This window comes from Bombus fervidus, chromosome 15 (genome assembly GCF_041682495.2).
Source record: "Bombus fervidus isolate BK054 chromosome 15, iyBomFerv1, whole genome shotgun sequence".
Classification (NCBI taxonomy): Eukaryota; Metazoa; Arthropoda; class Insecta; order Hymenoptera; family Apidae; genus Bombus; species Bombus fervidus.
Genome location: NC_091531.1, coordinates 2,535,711 through 2,542,829, shown reverse-complemented (window position 1 = coordinate 2,542,829; position 7,119 = coordinate 2,535,711).

Here is a 7,119-nt window from a genome sequence, read left to right as displayed (position 1 = left end):
TCGTTGAACCGCTGGAACAAGGTCCGTACCTTCAGCTGAGGAAACAGGGATTGTAACCGCTCCGGCTCCGATGTCTCAGTGAATTATTTCACATCGTGGATTCAATTTAAGTTCCTGAATGGGAAAAGGTTATCAGGTTTCGATTTCTCCAAAGCAGTACCAATATAGCTCTCGCAAAGGTACACATTCTTCTTTTCCTTGATCCTCAATGATCTCTTGAACCTACATACTTTTCTAAGATATGGAAGATGGGGAAAGTAGTTCCCTTGCTGGGGAAGGATAAGAACAAACCAAATCCAGCCAGGTACAGATCAATGAGTTTGCTGTTTGCAGAGTATCCATTAGTAAGGTCTTTGAGAGGGTGATACAGATACTCATACTGTTTCATTGTAAAGAGGCTTCCATTCCTCCCGATCAGCAATTTGGCTTCCGGGACAAATACAGTAAGGTACACGCAATAATAAAATTCGTGACAGGCGTCTGCTGGTAGCAAAACTATACTCATAGACCTGGAAAGGGCTTTTGACATGTATCGATCGAGCGGTTTGCGATAAAAGCTGATACGATACGGTTTCCTTAATCATCTAGTTCGGGTGATTTGGTCCATAATCCCTGAAAGGTGTCTCATTGGATGGCAAGCTCGAATATCGTCTTTGGGGTGAATGACAGGCTGCAACAGGGAACGTTCAACACCTCCATCCTGTTTAATTTGTATTTTAGTCGTGCTTTGAGCCTCCTCCATCTCAATAGCGACTTTAACCTATGCGCGTTAGTATTTACTAATGGCCTCCTGATTTACGCGACGGGAATGTATACATCCACAATTAATTCCTAGCTGCGGGAAGTTTTCGATCGCATTATGGTTTACTGTGGTAACTGAAAGTTCCGTACATTCTCGCTGATTTCTTATCACCGGTAATAGCCCCTATCCGTTCCGCATAAGAAAATGGTCAAATATCCCGGTATATATTTCTATTGCAAATTACAGATTACACAGCAAGTTAAGACTCAAATATAAAATAAATCAGATAAGACTTTTATAGCAAATAATGGTTCGTTCTTCTCAAAGCATCTCTGCGTGAAGTGTAGTCTTCTAGTTGTACAAATTGCTGGCATTAATCCTATCCCGACTTATGCCTGTCCGATTTGGCTCAATGTCACAACGAGCCTGATAGACCAGCTCAGCCGTTTCAAACGGAAATGTCCGAGACATTGCATGGGGCTGTATCGCACGAGCTATTTTACATACCAATAAAAATATTTTACATAATTTTATATACTATATACAAATTGCACATAGCTTTTAAATTTCTCGTATCCGTAGGACGCGATGAGAGTACCATGGACTCTCAGTTGACCTGTTTATGTTAGAATTAGCGAAGAATATTAGAGCCAAAGTATGTCTAATCGTCGATTAACTTTGGTGGAGATTCATCAAATCCAAATCATTACTTATATCATTTTTGTAAAATGAATTCAAATTAGAGTATGTACCATCTATTTTCCTCTTCAGGATTGATATTTCAACAAAACCGCGCACATGCATAAACCATGATAAATAATTTACGACTGCAACTATAATGCATTTTTATATGCTACTGAGAACACCTACACTTCGTTAGCAGTGCGATACTAGTAACGGTACTAGTGGTTTCGTGCGGGAATTGCTGGAAATTTTAAGAATAATCACTACTTTGGGCAACTTGTCTGAAAGTTAATTTCTCTGCGATCTGGGGGATATTGAAATATGTTGCAAGGCTCAATATTGTGGACAATTTTGTTTTCCTATACATATAACTGGTGATCGTTGGTTTACCAATTATATAAAATAATTTACAATCGAAACTATCGATCAGCTTTGTTAATGGGTTATATTAACCATTTTGGTCCTAACGCCGGATATATCCGGCATGTACGATGTGACGCGATAAAATTGTTTGCTCTTTGTGACTGCAAGAAGGGTTACTTTCCAAGAAGGGTTACTTATTATTTATACAGGGGATGGTACTACTATATGGTCCGAACATACAGACTGTGGTAAATCAGGAACTGTTGTAATGTCCCACCTAGAACCATATTTAGGTAAAGGCCACGCCCTTTACGTCAGCAATCGGTACGCAAACCCCGCATTATTTGATACATTATACAAAAATTTTACAAATGCGTGTGGCACCGTAAAAAAGAGAGGGAAAGTAATACCAGGTATGAACGAAAACTTACAAAAAGGAGAAGCGTGCTTTCGCTTGTTTGCAAATATATTAGTCATAAAATGACACGATAAAGAAGAGATTTTCATAATTTCAACAATACATACAGAAGAATTTGTGGATGTACTAAAACACTACAGCGCACAAGAAATTTTACAGAAGTCATCTTGTGTACACGACTATAATAAATTGATGGGTGCTATAGACATGGTCATCGGCACTATAAATTGTACTCGCAAAACAACGAAATGGTAGAAAAAATATTTCTTCCGTATAATTGATATGTGTTTATGGAATTCGTATTGTCTGTAGAAATTGAAAGTCAACAAAACAATATCAATTGCGAAATTGCAACTGAAATTAATAGATCAAATTTTTAATCAAATAAAAGTAGATCACATTTATACCCATTAAATAAGTTTACATCTTTTATGTAGGAATTATGAGTACTTGAAAACTTGAAAACCGTCAGCGTCACACTGAAGGGTCTTCACCCATCAATTAATCAGCTGCAACACGTATATTTTACGAAACGACGTAACTCTTTATTGTATTAAGTTGTTCGAAATATAGTCATTATAATCTGTCAATTGCAGTGTTATACCACATCAACCACCCCTATTATCACAAAAGATATAAGGGATCGACCAGTTCGTGGTCTCTTTTATTGGAATCGTAACAGGAATATACGACTCCCCTTGATGCGCTTCCTCGCGATCGCGTCTCCCCGCGACTGGAAGAAAATACATTGTCCATGCGCAATTTGTACAATTTCGGTGCGAGGTCCAATTCAGTAGTGATGCTACGGCGGACCGAATCGCTGTAGCAAAAGGGTTAATACCGATAAGAGAATCCCAGGTCTGGCCGTCCCTCTTCAGGGGGAGATCCAGATCGCGAAAGCCCGGTCCTGGATAGAACTGATCGAGTCCGTCGAATCCGACCCGTGCGAGCTGCCTTACTGACTGGTCACGAAGAAGCTATGACCGCGGGTACCCCCACTGACCACAAACAGTGATCCGGTGTTGCTCGCCAATGTCATCGGGACTTTGTTCCCACTGCGGCGAGACGACAATGACAACGACGACGCGAGGCGGAAATCATCCTCCCGCTCCAGCGAGACCACGGAGTGGAGCGACGATCTGCGTGTAACCCAAGAGGAGCTCTTCGCAGCTACAAAGAGTATGGCATTCCGCGGCGACGTAGCACCGGATCCGGACGGAATCCCAGGCCGGGTTAGGGCGGAGTCTGTGAACACCTTGGCTCCCCGTCTGTTCACCAGGTGCCTGAGGGCAGGGGTCTACCCCCGGGCATGGTGAACGGCGAGGTTGGTTCTGCTGAGGAAAGTGGGTCGCCCGTTGGATTCGCCGTCCGCGTACAGGCCGGTGTGCCTTCTGAACGAGGTGGGCAAGCTGTCCGAAAGGATAATCGCCGCCTGACTGGAGGCCCACGTGTCGGAGCGCGTGCCTGGATGGCACGACAGCCAGTTCGGATTTCGTCGAGGTCGCTCGACGGTGGACGCTTTGCAGAGGGTGAGGTCCATGGCGGAAGCCATGGTTTCCCGAGAAGGGGTGGCGCTGACGGTCACCCTGGACGTCACGAACGCCTTCAACACTATACCCTGGGACGGGATAATGGAGGCGCTGGAGTATTTCGACCCCGTCAAAGTGGCTCGCCGAAGAGAACCGATACGACACCGCGAGACCGCGGCACCACCACTACCGCCGTCATAGAAGAGCGCGGGGAAGGAACCGTCAGACTGAGGAGGGTCTGGGCCGCCCCTCAGACTTGCACGACGGCCCAGGGAACGCTGCCAAACTTAACCAGGATGCCTCCCACAGCAACAAAGGGAGACGACGACGAAGGAGTGTCGCGAAAGTATATCGAATGAAAGGCACATTTCTGACAAGCGTCATGAAGACCACCGTGGGGTTTTAGTCGGTAAGAGTCCGACACTACCCGCCGCCCTTCAGAGGGCGGCCAGGTGTCCACGAGGATTTCCCCACGTAAAAAAAAAAAAAAAAAAAGACTTGTTCTCTGGACTTGAGAACTCGGGGACAGGGAAGATTGCCGTCTTACCTGTCCAAGTCGCACTCCTACCTCCCAGTGGTACCGCCAGTAATACGCCCGCCGCATCAGCGTGGGGAATTGTCCTCCGGATGGCTAAACGGAGTGCGGCGACGAAAGAGCGAAAGACAATTAATTAAACATCGGCTTGCCGATTAACGGTTATTGTTACCGTGAAGTAAGGGATGTAAGAAAAAGTTTTAATAGATTGAAACTCGTTCCTTGGTTGATGATGACGAACTTGCATGAAAAGGTTAATGAGTTGGCAATGGAATGGACTTATGATTGGGAGCACAATTAAATGGCGAATTCGATAATGAACGTTTTACCTAACACAGGTATGGAACGATTGCACCATATTTCTCAAAAAGAAATAATTGTATCGACATTTAACAGTAAACATTACAACGGTCTCTTGGTCTCATCTCCCCGTGGCTCACCACACACAGACCCTATTCTTTAGATAAGATGATTGCCAGATGTCGATGCATCTTCACAGTATATGTTCAGCTAGCCAGAGGACCTGCTATAAATCTTGGGATTTAGTTAACTAAGGTCCTTCAAATTGACAAATAGTCTTCATCCTAACAGTTCGTAAATCTACCACCTACTACAGGAAGATACGGGAGATAGGCTTTCCTCACGAACGACGCTTCCCGCTAGCAGCTTTCTCTCAAGGGCGGCCAGCATCCTTTTCTAACCACCAACATAGAAATTAACCAACTAATTCTTTCACTTTCCGAATCAAGGGTTTCCTTAACGAATCTTATAATGTCGCATCCTAAGACACACACCAACATAGTTTTCCTTCGCGGCATCATCGTGACGGAAAGTCAGTTGTTACATATCGAACCGAAGCCGAACTTGTCTTTGTCCGAACTTTAACCAGACGTTGAACTTGTAATTGCGAATCGCGAACCGCTACTAGTAATACCGCGAACCGCTAATTTAATAATCGCGAGTCCTACGATAAGTGTACATCTTGAATATACCGAAAAAATTTTTTTGTTAAATATACTCAAGTGTTTCTTCCTCTCACTATCACGATCCATCACCTCATATCAATAGAAAAAGCAAGATAATCAATTATTTGCATGTAGTTATTTACACCGTCATTTATATTAAGTCTGGCTACCAGACGCAAGTAAATTCAGCGCAACAACTTAACCAGAAAATTATTTATGACTTCGAATATATAAATTTTTTGATCTACGTTAATTTGAGCTTTTTCCTTTCCTTTCACGAGTACTGTGACCTAAAATTTTTAACAATATTTCCTAGCATCCTGTATAGAAGCCTGTGATCCAGTTCTACCCCCCCCCCTCTTTCGACATTCTCAATAAATTTAGTTTTTATATTCCATTGCAACGTACAAGAACACACGTTCTTTTCGTACCCGAAACTTACCACACACTTTATGGCTAAAATAACAGCTTGGATCACCTAGTTGTAAAAGCCAACGATTTCGACAGTAAACTCCACTATTCCTGTCACTCCTTCTACTCTTAAGCACTCCGCTCACGTCGCCGTATGAATCTACTAAAATTTTTTGTAGAAAGGAAATCTTCGAAAGAAAATCTTTATGTACATGTTTTACGATAATACCCTGGTCAATTAGTTAACGTAAAATGTTAGGTAGAGTAGCTCTTTTCGCTTTCATTGCCTAAATCATACTACTACTACCTCTGAAAGAGAGTTTCAACCGTTTACAAAGTCTTGCACGATTTAACTGCTTGAAACACTACAAAGTTGGTGGTTGAACGCTTTGTTCAAGAAGAAAAATTTACGATTTCTGTTGCCAATGATCTTATGATCAGATGGATTATTATTATCAGATGGATTTCGGAAATATTTCTATTTCTTTTCTACACCCTTCAAGCCTTAAATAATAGTCTTTGTTTATTCGCGCCCTAATTCGTTATTAGCAGAATGCCCTTAGATTCGCACATTACGAACATTTTCGAACAACACGACCCAAATCTTGAAGGCAGAACATTGCAACGTAATTAAAAAAATCCAAAATAAACTAATGTGATCTGAGAGGAAAGGAAATTCGAGCAATATCTAGCTTGAAACTGAAGCAGGCTCGATATTTGGAGAGTACGAGATGGGTATGAGATCTCGCGGTGTAGTACCATGTCTTGAGAAACCTCAGTGGATCTGATATCGTTCTTATGAGGAATTTTGGAGAAGTTGGCGGGCCCATACAGCGCAGCGACCGAGGGTAGCCGAATTCAACCAGCTGGCTGGTACGCCAAGCCCCCGGGCGTGATTCTGCGTCTGACGTAGAGTAGGTGAAAACCGGAGTGGGAAGGATGTCGGTGAAATCCGAGACAGCAGCAAGCGACCCGGCATTTTTCTCCTGAGACAAGATATCATTGCAGGAGGTTGTTCTAGGCGGGGGGGGGAGGGGTCTGACGACAAGATGTCCGGTTCTTGCGTTGCTACCGCATTGGGTAAGCGCCCGTAAAAAAGGAAAGTTTATCGATGAGTTTAGAAAAAGATAAACACACACGAGCATAAAATTCATAAAAGAATGCTAACTATACAGTGGTCTACGTGAGACATCAAAGGGAACAAAATTGATGAAATTCCTTCTTTATTACTAGCTTATGGAGTCATTTCTGAATAGTTTGAAATTGGAAAATCTATTTGACCAGCACATAATGATGCAACTCTTGAGTAGAGAACAAACAAGGAATAGAACTGAATTGCTGACAGTTGCTGTGCAAGGTGCAAAAATAGTGGAAATCAAATAAAACACCGTTCCGTTCGCAAAAGTGCGATTCGGACTCAGAAATATTTGGGGATTGAATTTTGCGCACTTTTCCATAATGAGAAAAGTTAT